Source organism: Alexandromys fortis, unplaced genomic scaffold (genome assembly GCF_014885135.2).
Source record: "Alexandromys fortis isolate MF-2015 unplaced genomic scaffold, M_Fortis_MF-2015_v1.1 scaffold_5, whole genome shotgun sequence".
NCBI classification, from domain to species: domain Eukaryota; kingdom Metazoa; phylum Chordata; class Mammalia; order Rodentia; family Cricetidae; genus Alexandromys; species Alexandromys fortis.
The window spans coordinates 1,376,188-1,396,287 of record NW_026067924.1 but is presented as its reverse complement, the minus strand read 5'-3'; the positions used below and the strand labels follow the sequence as shown (position 1 = coordinate 1,396,287).

The 20,100-nt window shown below is 44.9% G+C and overlaps 1 protein-coding gene across 2 annotated transcripts in view; it reads right to left on the bottom strand.

Moving 5' to 3' along the window:
- The window catches only part of Adtrp (androgen dependent TFPI regulating protein), a 74,913-nt gene extending 71,554 nt beyond the window's left edge, over window positions 1-3,359 (bottom strand). Inside the window, exon 1 of one of the 2 annotated variants that reach the window (XM_050142268.1) lies at window positions 3,101-3,359. The gene's annotated coding sequence lies outside the window, so the exon portion shown is untranslated. Of the gene's footprint in view, window positions 1-2,889; window positions 3,034-3,100 lie in introns of those variants that run through there. The other variant, XM_050142269.1, reaches the window with a different exon arrangement.
- Between the last annotated feature and the right edge of the window lie 16,741 nt (window positions 3,360-20,100).

The window sequence follows — 20,100 nt, the reverse complement described above, 5'->3', positions numbered from 1 at the left end:
CCCAAGACACATCTCATTACTGAAGCTCCCAACCAAGAGCACAAACACTATATGGTATCCAAATGTGCTCATTGCTTCAAGGAAAGTATTTCAGGTGAACAGGAGCTTGGTTAACTTATTTTTTTTTTTTTTTAAGCTTTTAAGGCTTAGCAATAGACTCCGCACAGCTGAATCTACTCTCCAGATCTTAAATACACCCAGGCAGACTGAATAACAAGTCCCAGGCATTCTGGACTACAGAGGGTGCCTTTGTTTTGAAACAAACAAACAGTAAAGAATCAATATTTTTTCCTTGGGTATGGACCCAAGAAATGCTGTTTCTAAAAATATGCAAAGGGGGTTTACATTAAAACGAAACTCTCCTTCTAATTTATCACCTCAGCATTAAAACTTACCTCCTGGGGCTGGAGAGACAGCTCAGAGGATAAGAGCACTGGTTGCTTCCAGAGGACCTGGGTTTGATTCCCAGCACCCACACGGCAACTCACAACTGTCTGTTACTCCAGTTCCAGGGGATCTGACACCCATGGCAAAACTCCAACATATATTTTAAATAAAGAAAGTAAAACTTCCTTCCCCAAAGGCAAACGTTGAAGCGAATATTATGAATATTCTTTACGATACTGTGCATATATATGTGAGATTAATAAAGATGCTTTAATATAGATTTTAAGCGTAAGGAGCCAGAAGAGACATGTAGAATGACGCCAGAGAGCCCGGGTGTGGGTTTCTTGAGAGAATCTCCCAGAAGCCATTTTTTAAATACTTTGTTTATTTTCACAAAGATTTGCTCATTCCTTTCCAGATAACTTGGATAATTATTGGGACAGACAATGCTGTTGTGTTGAAATCATAGCTTGCAAAATGCCACAACTCTGTTGATTCCCACAGCCAGCTTTCCTTGAGATTAACAAGACTAGTCTACAGATGCAGATGAGGACATTCTCCCTGTCCACATTCCAGCATGAACACGGTTTTTCAGAAAGTAGGACCCTGGATAGTGTACTGATGAAGCTGTATGTATGTATGAAATAGAAATAATATAGTATTTCAGGTGTATTTCCTTCATGAAAACCTAGTGTAATTTTTAAACACCCATCATCTTTATTCTTTTTGAGAAATGATCAAGAGGGGAATGATCTTTTACAAATTTAATAAGCATAATTAGTCAGCTCTTTCTCTTTGTTCATACTCATTTGTACGCTGTAGCTAATAGAGTGAGCGTGTCTGTTCTGACTGCATTCTCAGTGTCTAACACAGTACGACTGTGTGAGCTTTCTCTTCCACGTGCTGCCCGTAGTCTCTGTTATGAGGTTCCACTAATAAGGTCAGGACTTTGGGAGGCTCATTCCATGTGAACAAAGATTACTTCTTGTCTCCTTATTTCAATAATGCATATCCTCAAGTGTAAATCTCTATTTTTTTTTTCATTGAAACCTGGTACAGAATCCTGGAGATATTCTAACCCAGATCCCCAGAACACCTGTCCAGCATCCCTGCTGTCTGCTATGTATGTACCAAAAAACAAACAAACAAACAAACAAACCTAAAACCAAGGGCAGTCATCACGTCTTCACGGCGTCTCTTGCTATTGCACTTGGCTGCTCTTCCTTATCCCATGCTACCTCACTCATTCCGGGGTAACATGTACTCATGCAAACACATCCCCCCTCCCTGCTGTGCTCTGCAGGTGGTCTACCAGCTAATTTCATCCCTGGAGAGCCCAAAGAACTGTTACAGGTGTAGCAGATAGACATCATGCATGTCTATCATGATAGAGTCAATAGCAGTTTCCCATCAGATTGAGTGTGTGTATGTGTGTGTGTTTGTGTGTGTGTGTGTGTAGGGGCTGTGCAGCCTTCTTCACTCTCCCCCGTGCTCCCAGATGGATCATGTGCCACTGAAAGACTAAGCCCCGTAGCACGTCAGAGGATCTGAGATCTTGGAAATCAGGCAGCCGTGTCTGCCCTAAAGGTCTATTCGTGTTACTCTTAAGACTTTTCCCCTTGCAAAGAAGGGAATATACATCACCACTTGCATCTCTAAGCTTTGCACAGAAGAAAGATGGTGAAAGGTGTGTCTGGGGACTGGAGTTGCCACTCTGGGTGGGCGGGTCGAGCACAGCTAGTGTGAGTGTGTATGGTGGCCGGAGGCAGCGAGACACACCTAGGTACTTTGATCAGTATGGGTTAGGTCTTCCAGAGTGGTTGGTCACTCTGCAGCTGAGCCTGCCATACAAGGTATGTTTTTCCAGCGTCCTTCTCAGTCCCACAAGTCCAGTGTTAGTTGGCTAATGAGCTACTATAACTGGAAGTTGGAAAACGCTTAGGCAGAATTTCAGAAGGAGCGGTGCCCAGGCAAGTCACTGGAGACGCTTTTGAGAACAGCCTCCTGCCACCTGTGACTCTGCAGTTTTTATCTGTGGGTTGTGAGTCCCTGTCTGCCCTGGCTCTTTCTTAAAGGAACCAGAAATCACTATCTAGCTAGAGAATTGTTGCTAGATGCCCATAGCCAGTTGGGGAATCTTTGGGGATAACAAGCAAACAAGTTTCCTTATGTACTGTTTAGTCGAAGATAGGGATAGAGATGAAAAGATATTTTGCCCCGGATCTAACTTATCTAGTGGGCAGGGACACTCTCCAATACCTCTTCCCATCGTTCCCAAAATAGTTAATAGCGGTGAACCTTGTCACAGAATCTCACACTTGAACTATATTTGAGCAGACATCTGGTAGTGATCTATTGGCACATAGAAAATGTTCAGAAAAATCAAGATACAGCCCTAGGAAGCTACACAAAATTGACCTCTCTCCCCATCCACTTCGAAGTCTCACCCTCCCAGTGACCGTTCATCTGCATGGGCCGCTGAACCTCATACACAAAACTCACCTTAGCCAACTGGATCTTCCACCAAGGAAAAACGCAGAGATCCAACCTGATTTGCAGTGGCCAGGGGAATTTCCTGCCCTACCCAGATGAGCTCTCTATCTGGAAGATAAAAACTGTCCTGTGGGAGTGGGTGGTCCATTGGCCCCTCCCCTGATTTCTCTCAGCCTTCTCTGTCCTGGCCAGCAGCCAGGCAGGAAGGAGGGACACTCACCTGTGAGCTATTTCTCTTGGGACTTGGCTTCACCTTGTCAGGGTTCCTCCTGGATGGCTCTTCCTGGATTTCAGCCTCATCACTAGAGATGATGAAAAGCTAAGGCCCCCCGGAGGGGCTGGTGGTAACTCATTTTGCTAATGGAAAGGCAAAGAAAGAGACGGGAAGCTTTGGTTTGGAGAATGGCTTGGCTGCTGAGAAGCAGCCAAGGTGAGCAGGCAGCATACCTGACTGATGATGGTGGCAACTGGGACTGCCGGGAAGTGTGGGTGAGGCCACTACTTTTTTTTTTTCTAGTGAGTGGGAGTTTAGAGGCAACTCCTTCTACGGCTGGCATTGTCCTGGGCCAGCAACGGGCATGAATCGGGGGATAAAGATAGATGTGGGAGTGTATGGATACGTGCGTGCACACGTGTAGGTGTGGGCGTGCCCAAACAAATGCTACCTTTCCGTCTCTCAGCTTAGAACTGGGTGTCCTTTATTGAAACCTCTGTGTCACGGGAAGTGACAAGGGCTTTGGGATTTGTTCTCCAAAGCGGCGGGAGTTCACTGTGATTTTCCAAACCCTTTTAAAAGCGCCATCCTCCTCCTTTCTTTTCTCTCAACCCAAATCTGATTCCAGAGTCCTAAATTATGAACGAAATCAAAGCAAAGCTGCCGTGGTTGGGGTGTATGATGGCTCCGGAGACCTGAACCCTCTTCTGACCCTCCTCCTTGTGAGCAGAAAGGCTTCATGGGCACATGGAGGCACTGTAGCGCCCCAGAACAGCAGCTTACAAACCGTGGATGGGCTGGTCGAGCTGTCAGGCTGGATAGACTTGGGTTTGCATCCTGACTCTGCTGCTATGAGCAGCAAGACCTCAGGGCATTCACTGAAGTATTTGTTCCCCCATTTCACCACCTGGAAAACAGAAGTACTATCACTTATGAGGCAGGGCACCCACACAGACAGGAGAAAACACATAGAGGACATCTGGGACTTAGACGAGAATCTTCACACCATGTATGTGGTTCGTAGTTATTAGAGAAAAGTTGGGTGTGGGCTGCTTAGGAGAGACCAAGAGAGAAGTAACTGATGCAAGGAGACCTCTCATTTCAGCAGCACTTGAGGGCTTTGCTCATCACCTACCCTTTTAAAAACAAAAAAATGCTTTCCTGGGAGGTGACGGTGCATGCCTTTAACCCCAGCACTCAGGAGGCAGAGGCAGGCGGATCTCTGTGAGTTCGAAGCCAGTCTGGCCCTACAGAGTGAGTTCCAGGACAGCCAGGGCTGTTGCACAGAGGAACCCTGTGCAACCACCACTGCCCCTCAAAAAGAATGTGGGTGCTGGAGAGACAGCTCAGCAGTTAAGCACATTCTCTGTTCTTGCAGAGTTCAGATCCCTATTCCCACAGGGTGGGACCCCAGGGTGTACAGCATCCTTTTCTGGCCTCCATGGATACCAGACAAATGGGCAGTAGAAGCAAAGCATTGATCTACACAAATAAATAAATAAAAATGAATGAATGAATCTTTGTTTTTTTTTTTAAATCCCATGTATCTGACTATAATCAATAGACAAAGCACAGAAATAAAGGGTATTTGTAAGTTGTGTTCAGATAAAGGCCGAGTACGAGTACTCAAAATTCATAAATACCTGCAACTCAGCAGCACAAAATCAAAATAAGCAAAGAACTTGAAAAGTCGTTTCTGCAAAGAAAACTTCGCGATAGCCAGATGATAGAGCATAGGCACTCAGAACCCATAGTTCTCAAGGAAATGCACATCAGAGGGGTGAGGAAACAACTCTTCTCGGCTGGGGTGATGGTGGTGATGGCAACAATGCAGATGAATGTGTGTGTGTGTGTGTGTGTGTTTCAAAGCTGGCACCTACACACACCAATACTGAGACTGCACCAGCCTCTGTGGAAGAAAATGTGACCACTTATTTAGAATTATCCTACAACTAGGCAGTCCCACTCCTAGGGATGGCCAAAGAATTGAAGACAGGAAACCAAGTGTGAGGTTGCACAGAAAGATGGCTCAGTGGTTAAGAACAGCGGCTGCTCTCCCAGAGGACCTGGGTTTGAGTTCCAGCACCAACATGTGGCTCACATATGTCCATTGCTCCAGTGCCAGGGTATCAGATGCCCTCCTTTGACCTTCAAGAATGCCAGGCACACTTGTGATATGTAGAAATATATGTAGGCAAAAACACACGTAAAATCAATAATTTTTTTAAAAAGTTGCACACAAGTGCTCATAAGAGTGTTCACACATCAAACTAACCCAAATATTCCCGGACTGCTGCACACATAAAGAAAACAGGGTCTTGATGATGTGTACTGGAGTGAAACACAGAGGACATTCTGAAACACCAGTGACCTTGAACATAGTGCTCTGTGAATTAAGACAGGAAACAACTTATACCTAATACGAGCCCATGGCAATGAAGTGTCTAGCACAAATAGATAAGAGAAAGCAGATGGGTCCTGGCTAGGGACTAGAAGAATAATGGGGAGTAGCTGACGGTCCACAGTTTTCTTGTAGAGTTTTGAAATCAATCTGGAAAAAGTCAGCATTGATGGTTTATGATCTTACAGATACATTCGATGTCACTGAGCCACACACTGAAAATGACTCAAATATGTTTTATGTATATTTTTATCCAATAAGAAAGGAAACTGTCAATTCAACTAAGATGTAGCCTGTGCTTTTAGTTTCATCTGTTTTGATTTTTTTTTTGGCTTTTTGAAAGTCTAGAGTGGCTTCACACTCAAGAACCTTATGCTCGGTCCTCTGAAATGCTTGGCTGTGTGTCATCATGATTGATTTTTAATGAGATTTTCTTGTTTCCAGTTGGGACAAGCTCTTATTATGTAGCCCCAGATAGCCTGGAACTTGTTCTGTAGACAAGCCGGGACTTGAACTCAGATCTGCCTGCCTCTGTCTCCCAAGAGCTGGGATTTAAGGTGTGTGTTTTCATGCCTGGTTATAATTAATACCAGGTGTGCCTTTTTAAAACTGATTTGAAACTTTTTTTTTTTTTTGTCTCTTTTTGCAAGGCCATGGTTGCAGAACAGCACTGAGAAGCCAGGACAGTTGTACTCTAACCCCAGTAAAACTTTAACACTACTGAACTCAAGAGCTACTCTTTCCCCTCACAAAACAACTTTAAAGGGAACTATTCCCTAAATCCAGTCAAGAACCTCCTCGGACCTGGCTGTGCTCCCAAGCATCTTCACTTCGACCTACCTACTCTTGGCTTAGGGGACCTGCCCACATTTTAGGCCTCAGCTGGCCTAATTTGAACCTTAAGCCCAGAACCTTTCCCCTAATCCTCTTCTTAGAGAGGAGATACCTAGAACTGATCTCGTGGGTACTTGGGATTTTGAATGTGGCCCGACTCTGGGGTAGGCTTGTGGACTGTGTTGGGACCAGGTAATACAACCAAAGGAATCTTTGTTGTTGCTTTCATATGGGAACACGGAGAGATCTTGACTTCCATTCCAGGCCGTCATTTCCCTTTGGGCAATGATTGTTCTCTTGCCTCCCAAACCAGGAAGGAGATTCTGAATTTGGGGAAAGAAACATCTGGCTTTGGATAAGAGTAAGACAGACAGCCCTTGGCGAAAGAAAGAGAGCCTTGCTACTCACCTGGCTGACCTTGTCCCAGTTAAACACAGGTGTTCAGCCTCAGCCTCAAACACCCTCTTGGCTCCCAAGCCCTTAAAGGCCGTTGGTTCTATTTCTTTCTTCCCACCCTTCACCAAGCAGCCTAAATTTAGTCCATCCCTCTATTTCTACAGGACAGGTTTCCAGTGAGCCCTCAGAGCCAGGGGTAACTGAGGGAGAGACGGCGGAGAAGGATGGGGTGGGATGTAAGAGCCAGAAGAGAAGGAAGAACTGTCTTATTCAGTGATGGGGTTAGGATGACTCCAGACTCCCGTGGGCCATGGCAGACCCTCATACCCCAGAAGGCTCTGATTCTAACAAAGGAGTTTCAGAGTTCCCCACCACGGAGGAACCAACCAGTCCCCTTCTCTTCCTACATGGACGCCGCAGTGTGGTTTGTTGGCACAACGCACAGCACTCGTTAACTGCTCCAGGGAAAGAAAAGGCCACTCGCTCTGATTAGCTGTCAGAACTAATTTTAAGCCGTGCTATTATACGGTAAAGAGAAGAACAGAAATCTACGGAAACTGTACTTAAGGCCAGCGCCTAATCACATTCCTTTCCCCTTCATCTGCTCCATACAAAGGCTGCCTAGGATTACTGGTGTGAGCCGTTTCATTCCCTTCCTTGAGTGTTAATTAAACGTGATATTTGAAAATATACACCCCTCTCTCCAGGTAGAACAAACTGAGACCATTGTAAATTGCTGAATGCCCATTGGCTCCCCAGCAGCTCTACCCTATTCCCCTGTTGGGCCACAGCTCCAGCAGTAATAAGTATACAGTAATTATTTCCACCACAAATATTCCCGCTCAAAGGGGATTGCCGTGTTTTGGTGTATGTACATGTGCACTTGAATGAAGGGCATATTATATTGGCGCTCTTTGTTTTCTGTTAAAAATACCAATGGGTTCTCCAAGATGTCACTGGCAAACATGATACTATTAGCTTTTATTCCCTTTTTAAGTGTTCTCTGTTTAAGCCCTTTTTCTTACATAGAACTGCTGCTGAGCGTCTCGCTGTGGAAACAGCTGTTGTAAGGTAGCAGCCTGAACCAAGTCAGCCAGTGTGTTCAATTTAGGACAGAATTACTAAGGGCTTGGTCTGAAACTCTGCTTCATCTGGAGCACCTTGGAGACTTTTGGAAGACGACTCAGATAATAGGCACACGTTGGTAAGGCAGGAACAGAGGCGCATGTTCAGGAATGGTTGCTGAGCGCCTAATATGTGTTCTCTGGCAAGTCGGTAGCTGTTCAATCCAAGTATGGTGTTTACTGCAGTGAACTCCTACAGGTAAACAAGGAGGCCTCCGAAATGTGATCTGGAAAATTTAATTGGATTAAAAAGCAATAATCCAATTTGTCTGTTGGTAGAGAGTAATCACCCCCTTAAATCCCAGAGACTTGTCCTAAGATCCCTGGCCCCGTGAGTCAGAAAAACCATAGCTTACATCAGGTCTTTCATATATGTTTTGCCTATATGTACATTTTTTTTTTGCCTTTCTCTTGAAAAAAGCACCTCAAGGTCAGATGGAGTGGTATATACCCACGTCTCATCACAAGCTACACAGTGAAAGTTCAGGGCTAACCTGGGCTACATAGTGAGAAGGCACCTAAATAAATAAATTAAAATAACTTAAAGCTTCTTTTTGGCTTATCTGGACGGTCAACAGCCCTACTCTTGTGCTTTCTGGAACATCGTTAAGAAATCTAAGAGTTATTTAACACAAGCACTTCCATATTTTAACAACCGAGATGGCTACAGGGCTACTCATAGGTAGAGAACATATACAACACGGATCCATGTCTCAGGCAGGACAGAGCCGGACACCATAGGTTTCCATCATGTTAATAGGGATCGACCATGGCTAATTGAATACGGAGAAAGTAAAACTTTGGGTAAGAGGAAACTATGCTAATTATATTTTTATTCTTAAAAAAAACATACTTAGAATACATTCGTCTGCATGTATACTCCCAGCACACAATGAGATTAAGACGGGAGAAACTTGAGTTCTCAGACGACCAGGACTACACAAAGAGTTCAAGGCCAGCCTTGGGCATATTTACTTGGAATCTTCTCTTAAAGGAAGAAAAACTCAGAATAAAGGCAAAAACTCTTATATATGTGTCTTGTGGTAAATTCTAAGACAGAAATGTTAAACATCGCCATTTTTTTGGATGGGTTTATGTGTCACATAGACTTTTGGCCATCTTCAGATTTGGTTCCTTCAGAGGAGTCCCTTACTTGAGCTTTCCAGTTAGGCTGAATGGTCAACTGGAGTGGTTTTAACTTGCCCAGGAATAACAAACAGAAGGTTGGGATTTTGAGAGCTTTCCGTCTATACTGACATGAAGATTTGCAGTAGAAGATGTTTATAAAATACCTAGAGGTCTATGATGTAGAATCTGTGTGCTAAGGATGAATTATGAGCTATGGAATGGAGTGCATCAAATTTGGGTTTATAAAGTGACCAAGTTGTATTAGCACCTAGAAAGTTCATAGTCAGAGATCCAGAACAGAAAAAGGTTGAATAATATACCTGGGGTCCAAACTTTGGACAAGTGTCCTGAATAACTACCTCAGGTATGAGAAGACCCTATTAGAACTCATCTCGTGTCATCATGGCTCAGCTGGAAGGGTGTTTGCTAGGCACACCTGACAATCTGAGCTTAACTCAGGATCCTACAGTAGAAGGAGGGACCCAACTCATGAGAGCTTGTCCTTTGGCCTCCATATGTGGGTCATGGCATGTATGCCTTGATTCACATAAACACAATAATAATAATATTATGATTATTTCTTAAAATTACCTCTCACTTAAGGAGAATTGGCTTAGCACGCCTTTGAGTCACAGGTGTGGCAACCTGCATACAAGAGAAGTCTGACCTTTGCCCTAGATCACATTTTGTGTAGATCTGGGCACTCACCATGGGAGGTAAACACAAGCTCTCCTGGGGAGGGGCAGGGTCACTTTGTCATGTAGAGTCTGAATTTTTTGAGTTCTAGGGCCCAGACTAAAGTTAAACTTGAGGACCAGACTACATTTTTTCCAAAGACATCACCCACATCCAGGAGCATCTGTGACTCTTAACCAAGCACACAGAGATTTCCCCAAACATCAGAGAGTATTCCTGGACCCAGTGGAATGCCAGCTGCAGGAAGGCAGGTGATGTGGGGGGGGGGGGCGCATGGGTAACTGGACCTCTGCAGTCTCTGAAATCTCACCGTTTGCTTTCCTAATGAATCCCCTGTGGAATTTGTAAGGAGGAAAGGGGAGAAGATCCCAGACACAGTTTTATTGAAATAATGACACATTAAAGACAAAACGGGCGGGACAGTACAGCATTCGCTTGTGGAGGCAGGCAAGGGAGTGGAGTGGAGCCCTCTTTCCCGGGGGCTTTCGCCTTTCTCTCGCCTACCTTTCCTGGTCCCTTGTAACCGCCAATTATCATAAGCAGATTTGCTCAACAACAACAACACAACAACAAATTCTTACCCGTGAGTATCTGCAATAGTAATCCAGTTAAATGGACTCTCTGCAAACTGTGTCAGCTAGGATTCCCATATTAACAGAAATAATGGCCTGCTTTGTTTTCATTAGAAACCTTCAAAACAGTCCCAAGAACAATCTCCCCTGAGATGAACTGGGCACAGATTGAGATTTTTCTTTCGCTAGATTTGGAAAAGTTGGGGAAATTTGAATCTTGGGATTAAGGGGAGATGAATAATACAAAAATTAAACTGAGTCTGCTGGATGTTCCCATCAGAGGAGACATCCATCTTGTTGGATCACCCTGTGTTTGAGGCCTCAGCTGAACTTCCCCTTGGCTGGAAGCAGTTACGTGGAGGAGCAAGACTTGACACCACACACTTGAATATATACACACAGGTCACTTGGGATCTGATTCTGGCATATGCCTGGCTTCTAACTCATTAACCAACCCCCACGCAATGTCAACATTCCCAGATGGGGCTTGGAGTAGCAAAGGTACGGTAGGTTTACCCCTTTTCAAATGAGCCAACAAGTATGAGTCCTAATCCAAGATCTAGACCTTTTTTGTTGCAAGTTAACATCATTGAAATATTGTTATTTTCATCAATTACGTAATAAGAGATTACATTTTCTCTCAAAGCATTATTTTTCAGGTTTACTGAGACAAACAACATAACAACACATATCTCTGTACTGGCTGGTTATTTGGAGGCTTTCAAAGAGGCAAAGGTTGTGTTAAAAAAAAAAAAAGTCCTAGCCCTCTACAAAACATTTGTTGGTCAACTGGTCTCCCGTGGGCTTTTCTAAGCAGAACTGAAAAGGCGAAGTTATGGGGGAACCCATAGTGACCGACAGTCTTCACAGATGCTCTCTTGGATCTAAGAGAAAGGGTTAACAAAGATTAAAGTCACTTGTGGTTTGACCATCGAGACCTTTATCCCTGGAAAGTAGAACAGTGAGTTCCTTCCCAAAGGAAGCCAAGAACAGAGATTTCTCTTGTGACTCCGTTTCTTATTGGAGGGAAGATGTATTTTAACTATGATATTATAATCAATGCCTTTACAACAGATGGAGACTTCCCCCCTAAGATTAAAGGGAGGACTCACGTGAAAGGCCTTGTTCATCTACAGACCTGTCGCTATCAAGATGGCTTAGTTCCCACGACAGCTTCATGGTTGAAAAAGACCTTTCAGGCCACAGGTTGCTCATGCTCAACTGGGAAATCTTGGCAATCCATCCAGTTGAACAAGGCTGGCCCACGTCTCAGCCGGCTGGAGTTGGCTGAAGTAGGATAGAAGCGCCATGAGGACTCCCGAGGGAAAGTCAGAGAAAACCACACTGGTTGGGATAATCACCAAGCTGGGAGTTCACGTTAAGCCCCTTACACTGTTCTAGAAGGTGTCTTTGACTCTTTTTTTTTTTTTTTTTGCTTTGGTTTCCGGCCAGCGATGGATGCAGATGCATTAGCTACCTCAGAAAAACCTGTTCTCACAAACAAGTTTTATCATACCACTTGGCAGACAGACTGCTCCGGTAGAGGCTGAGAACCTTCACATACATCTAGAGAGCTTGGGAATTGAGCCAACTTGACTTGGTGCCCACCAACCACATGGAAATCAGCTACCCCTGCAAGCCAGGACCTAGGATTCCTGCACTAGTCAGAGAAGGGAGGGAATTCTGCAGAGAGTCCCGCTTTCTCTATGGCGGAAATGTCATAGGTTTTTTAGAAATCTAGGCCATTTTAGAATTTTTTAGGCAGTGAGGGGCATCAAAGACCAAGTTCTCTGGCTCCCTAACCTCCTATTGCCTTCGCTCAACTCGTTCCAACATCTACTGGCCAAGGGTAAGTTCTCTGAGAAGCTAACACCCCTAGGGAAATGCCAAAACAGGGCTAGGGAGGATGAGGATTGGTAGGAAAGGGGAGGTGGAGAGAGCAGTTGTTTTTGTTGGGCCATTCTGTGTGTTTGGGAGTCCACGAGAAACATGAGAAAGGCTCATTCGAAAAAGTAAACAGTGGAGACATTGAGACGTGTAACGGCGATCCGCTGAGAAGGCCTTCGCATTACTCACCAGCTAATAATTTCCCTATGAGGGGGTGTTTCTTGAGGATGTCTGGGATTCATTTTTAAGCCTTTGGAGTGCCCGCAGTTTCTCTTTTGCTATTTCCACAGTGTGCCAAGATTTCAAATCCAAGCATTGTAGAACCCTCCTACCTTCAACAGATATAGACGAAGAAGTTGGAAATGATCAAGGGCCTCTCACGCTCATTAAAGAGTTCATTTGGAACATGTTAACGGCATGTGGGTTTTCTCATTATTTTAATAACATGTTGTCTATGAATCCCCTTGTAGTCCTGGAAGGAGTGCATAGCCACCATGTTTCCGTTTTCCCCATAGTGGCCCCTAGTCACCATCACTAAGTGAGTCACTGTTCAAAATCAGGGCTTTGGAAAATTTAAGTGTGCAAGCGAATGGGAACTTGTGAACCTAGCCATCACGACACAGGGACCTGGAGAGAAACACACCGCCAGACGAGCTGACAGTCCCCAACTGGTCAAACAGGCTCACGAAAATTAAAGGGAAAGATAAACTAAGATCGTATCTGCGTCTCCATCAGACCCACCCTTGCTCTTAGGTTACCCCAAAGGAAAACAAACCACTGAAGTTGCCCATCGCTGTTGGCTTCACAGATAATGCTATTCTTAGTGTTAGTGAACCAAAATACAAACACAGATGCAAAGAGATGGATCTAAACCAATAAAGCTAAAAGGAGCATGGTTCATAGTGGAGCAAAACAAAATGCCCTAGTTTGGATTTTGAAGGTCTCCCCAAAAGCATCTCATGTTAAAGGTGTGGTGAGCAGCCTGAAGCTTGATTGAGAAGCAACAGAACTTTCAGGAGGCGGGGTCTGGGGGAAAGAAGTTAGACCACATGCTCCTGAAAGGGATATTGGGACTCTGGCCTCTTCCCATCTCTCTTGTTCCAGCCACCATGAATTAAACACACTTTTCTGCCACAGACTTCATCATGCGCTATTACCACAGACACAAAGGAACAAGTCAAGACTAGAACCCCCCACATTTGAACTAAATTAGATCCTTTCTCCTGCTAGGTTGATTAGCCCCAAGAATCTAACAAAGCGCCAGAAGGCTGATCACCACCTAAATATTGGCTTCTTTCATCATTTTCATGATCAATATTTCTAAACACAATAAGATAAATGGCTCTTTTATTCTACTGGACATAAAGACACAGAAAGTGGATAGTATAGTATTGATGCAAAACCTTCTGTAGGTCATGATGTGTACATTGTGCAATTTCTAAGTCATCTACACCCAAAGGTTACTGTGCTACCAGCTCCGCTCCATGAAGCATCCTCAGAAGGGAACAGCAGTCGGAACTGGTGACTGTGAGGAGAGTAAGTGACAAACGCCCAGCTGCAAATTGACGTCTATATCACAGGCCGCCCACTAAGACTCCGGGGCTCTCTAGGAGGAAGGGTCGTAAAGAATTTAACAGTCAGGGGGGTGGTGTGGACAGCTGACTGCAGGGAAAGGCCAAGCAGGAACAGGCCTAAACTCATGGCAGTTATGATCACCCGTCCAAGAGCTTCAAGAGATGGAGCCCGACAATAACCTGTCATGGAGCGCAAGGAGCTCATGGACTCAGGGAGTGGATAGTGTGTGGGTGGGAGGGGTACCCCGTAAACAGCCCTTACTCATGCTCCTGGAAGCTGCCCTAATGTAACTCATAGGTCATCCAAGAGACAGGAAAGTTCTAGAAGAATGAGTTGGGAAAAGGAAGGCGCTAAGTGGGAGCAAAAAGGAATAAGAGAGGGCAACTGAGAGCAAATATGTTCAAAATACATTGCATTCATATAGGAAAATATAATGAGACCCATTATATAAAATTAATATGTACTAATTAAAAAGCAAGACAAAGTTAATAGCTGTGTATTGTAGCTATAATGGAAAATTTTTTCCATAGGAGAAAGAAAGTGCAATTTCTGAGGAAAGAAATGGAGGCATATACTAATGAAAGAGCATCATTCCTCAGTCCCTCATCACTGTGGGTCTGAGGAAGCCACTGAGTATGATTTTGCAGGCCTGGGGTCTGCTCTATCATAGAAGAAGACAGGCACAGTAGCATGGCTCCGTGGCTGTCTGCATTTACTTTCTACTGCTGCGATAAAACATCATGACCAAAACAACGTGGGGAAAAAAGAGTTTATTTGGCTTCCTCATCTCAATTACAGTCCATCCTGAACGGAAGTCAGCGTAGAAACTCAAGAAGGAACCCAGAGGCAGGAACTGGAGCAGAGACCTGGAGCACTGTTTACTTGCTCGGTCCTCATTGGCTCGCTCGGCTTGCTTTCTCATACAACTCGGGACCACCTGCCCCCAAGTGGTATTGCCTGTTAGGGGCTGGGCCCTCCCACATCAATCACTGATGGAGAGAATGTCCTATAGATTCACCTACATGCCAGTCTGATGGAGGCAGTCTCTCTGTTGATGTTCCCTTTTCCTAAATGACTCCGGTGTGTGTCAAGCTGACAAAAAACTAACCACAGGCATGGCTAAAGGCATCTGCCACCAACACTGACAACCTGAGTTCAATCCCCAGGATCCATCTGACAGAATGGTTTCCACAAATTGTCCTCTGACTTCCACGTGGGCACAGTGGCACACAAGCCTGCCCATGCATGGGTGCATACCCAGAAATAAAACGTCATGAAAAAGTTTTTTTCTTTTAGAAATACTACAACATGGTCCTGATTTCCTTTATAATATACTGATTCTAACTATCTGTCCAGGGTTTGACTCATAGCTTAAGATGCAGTCTATCATGATAAATCAAGGCAGCAAGAACTTGAAGCTGCAGGTCGTATTTTATTTGGATTCAAAAAAAAAAAAAAAAGAGAGAGGAACAAATTCATGCACGTAGTGTTCATCCCCTTTGTCATCTCATACAGTCAGGTTCCCCTGACCAGAGAATCATCTTTCCCACCATTAAGATATGGCTTCCTACATCAATTAATCAAGCTAATTGCCTATCAGGCACGCTCAGGATGCCCAGGGGCCCATCTTTCAGGAGATTCTAGCTAGACTCTGTCAAGTTGACAATTGCATTTTCTGACAATAACTCAGATATGAGTTATACTCTTAGCAGATAAGGATTTCCCTAAACTGTTCTTTTCTAAGACCCTTTAGGTTATTGATTCTCAGACTTGACTTGTGATGCTGTGTCACCTCGTTAGTTTTTATCCTCCTGATTTTGCAAGGTTTGTCTCTCTTTCTTGTAGCCAGAACATGGTTTGATAGCAGGAATTAGGGACCAGCTTCAGGTTGCCAGAGAATTAGTGTGTCAGTGGCTATAGAAAATTGTCCATTATCTGGGTTATCCCAACGAAATGGTGCTCAACTATCAATCAATGGTTGTTTTTTACACAGTTGACTGAAAAGAAGTTGGCTTCATATAATCACTCTCCCTCATACCTTTGACTCCCTGTGCGCGAAACAATCACAATTGCATTTGTTGAGGATGCTTACATCCTCAGCTTTGTAGTGGATACTACAGGACCTACCAACATGGACACTGTAGGTCTGTTGTCATTGGGAAACCTTGGATATTAATGACTATCCTGTAGCAGAGAAGCTAGTTTGGGGTTGCATTTAGGGACGTGGGGAGAGTTTTGCTAGTCTTCATTGTGGAGCAGAAGCGGCCTTCCGTCATAGGACTAACTACCAGAAAGCCTTCAGGAAAATACACACACACACACACACTCTCTCTCTCTCTCTCTCTCTCTCTCTCTCTCTCTCTCTCTCTCTCTCTCTCACACACACACACACACACACACACACACACACACACACGGCCTCCTTATCTACTGAAGAGCTCCTGTGGGGTCTCACATGTTTTCAAAGGAGGCGGCTACAAAGCATGCGTCTCTGTGAGAGCTTCCGTGCGCTCCCCCGTTTCTCTTGAGCAGAGGCTAATGATCAATCGCCTTTCCCTGGGGAAAATGTCTGAGTTATCCCGTCAGAGAAGATGAAAGTTTGCTGTCATCTCCATCTTTGCCACAGAGGAGAGGGAACAGCTCTCAGCCGGCAGGGAGCAGGTCTGGTTCAGATGCTTGACATTACGGGGCTTTAGAAACTATCATAGCTGCTCCCTAGTGAGAAGATGCTTTGATAGACCAGCTCTGAGCACCTCACAGCACCAGCGCCCGTTTCACATAACGATGGACTCTTGTGCTCTGTTTTCACAAATTAGCTTTTGTTATAAGGAGATTAGAGTAGCAGACCCAGGACGAATGCACATCAGGCTGGTCCAAGAGGCACCATCTGAGATGTAAGCCTCTATCAGCCTTGCTACTGGACAGCCTGTGAGGACTTCCCTGGTCACAGACGCCACTGTCACGTTACTGCTCTTATGGGAGAAGTTTTGTGACCGCAAGACAAGGCCTGTACATCACACATTCATGGAAAAATAATTTATCTACAGTGACCGAGGGGCAAACTATGATCTGAAGCTTGCATGAAAAGTCCAAAACAGAAGCCTGGATTACAGCCTTTTTATTCCTTACTGACAGTTTCCCTTGTCCAAGCGCTGTGGTCTTGAACACCATGGACTGCACGGGACCACTCTAGGAACCACCCATGCAAAGATGAGCAGCCATCAACTCTGTGTTTAGTGTCTGGGGGAGAGAGACAGGGAATTCACAAGCGGGAGGAGCAGGATAGCAACCAAAGTGCCTTTTATCTCAGAAGAAGGGGCAACAGACTCCAGAGAGGAGGTGATGGTCAAGACATTTGAGTTGCATCATGAAGGATAATTTGGAGTTCAGGTGGAGAAGGGGCGGCCATGCTGGAGTATATGAGGAATTACAAATGGTCCCCTACGGACAGAGCATGTGGACTAAGTCATCTGGTCGCCAGCTTGACTTTGAAGGGAGAGAAATACAGCTGTAAGTTTGGGCTGTAGGCAAGGTCTCAGGTGGACCATTAAACTCTGGGGTAAATGAAGGGACTTTGGGGCGCTGTCATCAGACAGCTAGTATGATGAATGAGGTCTTTGTTTCAGATACCGTACCCTGTGGTAAGTGATTAGGGAGAATTGAGGCCGGAAGAGGGTGAGAGAGGTATTAGGCTACTGCTAGCAGCTCCGGCCAGTGACTGCTAGAAAGTCTCCCGGTTTAAAGGGCCAGTACCACGGCAGAGGGAAGCTTAGCCAAATATGATTCTTAGTCACTCAGTCACACCAGGGTTTGCTCAGAAGATCTTTATTGAGACAGTTTCAGAAAACAGACGGTGGAAATACAAAAGCACACTGAGCATTGTCCTCTTGATGTTTGGGTTTCATGGGGGTACATAGCAATTAAATCAGGAATTATTACTAGATTTCATTCATCTGGAAGGTAGACCAAAATAGTACTCTGTAAATTCCCGGTGAGCCATGCGATCTTATTTCTTCTCCTGCTATTACCGTGAGAGCACCCCTTTCAGGCGTTAGCCCATTTCTGGATATTGAGAAAATTCCTTGTTGAGCAGAGGCACTCCTAAAGATGCTATTACAAAACAGAGTTGCCATCTCCTCTGAGTCGCTTGCTTCTATGACCTCCGTAGTTATGGGACTCCATCTCTGTGTCTTAGTTCATACAGGGAAACGGCCTACAATAATGGGAAGTGTTTGGACTCTGTTAGCAGCAGGGAGGTTGAGCTGGTTCACGAGCCTCTCAAGGGCTCGGTTTTCTTATCTTAAAATAAGGGTGATGAAATACACCTGGCCAGGATAAAATATGGGTTTAAAGGATTTACGAGTGAGGATTAAATGCACTGCACTTCCATCCCAGGCTATAGGGAACACAGAGGGCAAAGTGCTATGGTTCTGTTGGCTTCATGTCACTTTGTCACCTATGAAGAATGAGAAACAGAGCCAGGCAGTGATGGCACACACATTTAATCCCGGCACTCAGGAGGCAGAGGCAGGTGGAGGTCTGTGAGTTCGAGGCCAGCCTGGTCTACAAGAGCTAGTTCCAGGACAGGCTCCAAAGCTACAGAGAAACCCTGTCTCGAAAAACAAACAAACGAGAGAGAGAGAGAGAGAGACAGAGAGAGAGAGAAACAGTTCGAAGCCAATCCATGATCATACCACTATGTATTTGATTTTATTTGATCTGTGTATTTGATGTTTTGAATATTTATTTTTTTTAATATCTGCTTATTTATTTGCCCGCATGTGTGTCTGTACACAGTGTGTGCAGCACCTATAGCAGCCAGAAGAAGGCGTCAGGCCTTATCTCTGTGTTTGCTTATCTCTGTGTGGGCTCTGTGAAATGTACTCAGGTCTTTTGCCAGGGCCATAAATTGCAACTACAGAGCCCAAAAGCCTCATATTTAAGGTTTTAAAGCTTCCTACCTATTGTCTTTAAACAACAGCACTTAGGGCTTCATCTAAAGCTGGACACATACACTTAAGTGTTCATTTCTAGGTCAATATTCTTGAGGAACTGTAGAACCTTTGAAGATTGGGGCCTAATGAACCGTCCTTTGGTCTTTAGAGGATCCTGGGACGAGAGCCACACCCCTTCCTTTTCTTCTTCTGATATTTGGCCACGAGATGAGTGGGTTTTCTTGGTCACATACTCCTGCTATGTAGTGTGCCATCTTTACTCAAGCTTAAAGTAATTTGTAAAGTGACCGGAGACTGAATCTTCAAGCCTGATATGTATATAAATCTTTTCTATTCATAAGTGGATTGTCTTGGGTTTTTTTTTTTTTATTTTATAGTCACAGAAATCTGACAAACACAGAATGAAGAAGTCCTGTTTTGATCTTTCTCTTTCTAATCATGGACCCTCTCTTTATCTGTACTGGTTGCCTTGGCAACTTAGCCTCCCACCATCTCTCCCGGAACCTCCTATACCTTGACTGACAGAAAAGATTACATTGTTTTGATCTAGATCAGAATTTGCTAATGAGAGCCACCATTCAGGGCTTGAAACAGCAAAGGAAAGGTTAGGATTGTACGGAGACAACTGTGGTCGGACCACTGGCAGTTGGTTCTCATGAGCACACATTGAGTCTCTATCTACAGCAAGCCAACAACTGTTGTCATAAACAGAGGGGATAGGCACAGTAGAGGACCGCAGTTATGCATTCAAACACCAGCCGTCTACATCATGATCCACATGGAGGCCCCATTCACAGTCTCAGGTGCTTGAGCCACCACCGTACTTAGAAAACTAACGCCCCGACGCTGTGAAGTAGTACACAGTGTGTGGGAACTGTCGGATTCTTTCACACTTGGCCCTTTGCAAAACTTCCTGACTCAAAGATGACTTGGCCACAACAGCACACCTGCTTATGACATCTGCTGCCTCCAGGGCCCAAACATGTCCCCAGGTGCTGGGCTTGTTTCTTAGCACTAAGATGGGGCAATCTGACTTGATTCTCTAGTCCACTGGGCTCCTAGAAACCTCAATGACTTGATTTCTGTTCTCCGCCATGTTGAAATAGGGAGCGGCGGGGCTGTGTCCCCAACACCCCGGACGCTTGGCTAGCTCATGCCCGAAATAACAACACACAAACTGTATTCATTTAACTGCTTGACCCATTTCTGAACTCTAGTCCTTACAGGCTAATTCTCACACCTGGACTAGCCCATTTCTAATGATGTGTGTAAGCACCCCAAGGTGCGCTTACTGGGAAGATTCTAGCCTACGTCCATCCTGGGTCGGAGGAGCTTCATTGCGTGCATCTGCCCGGGAAAGCGGAGCATGGTGTCTCTGCTCCAGAGAGCAGAGCTGTCAGGTCTCTCCGGGAGCAGAGCAGAGTCTGACCTCACTTCC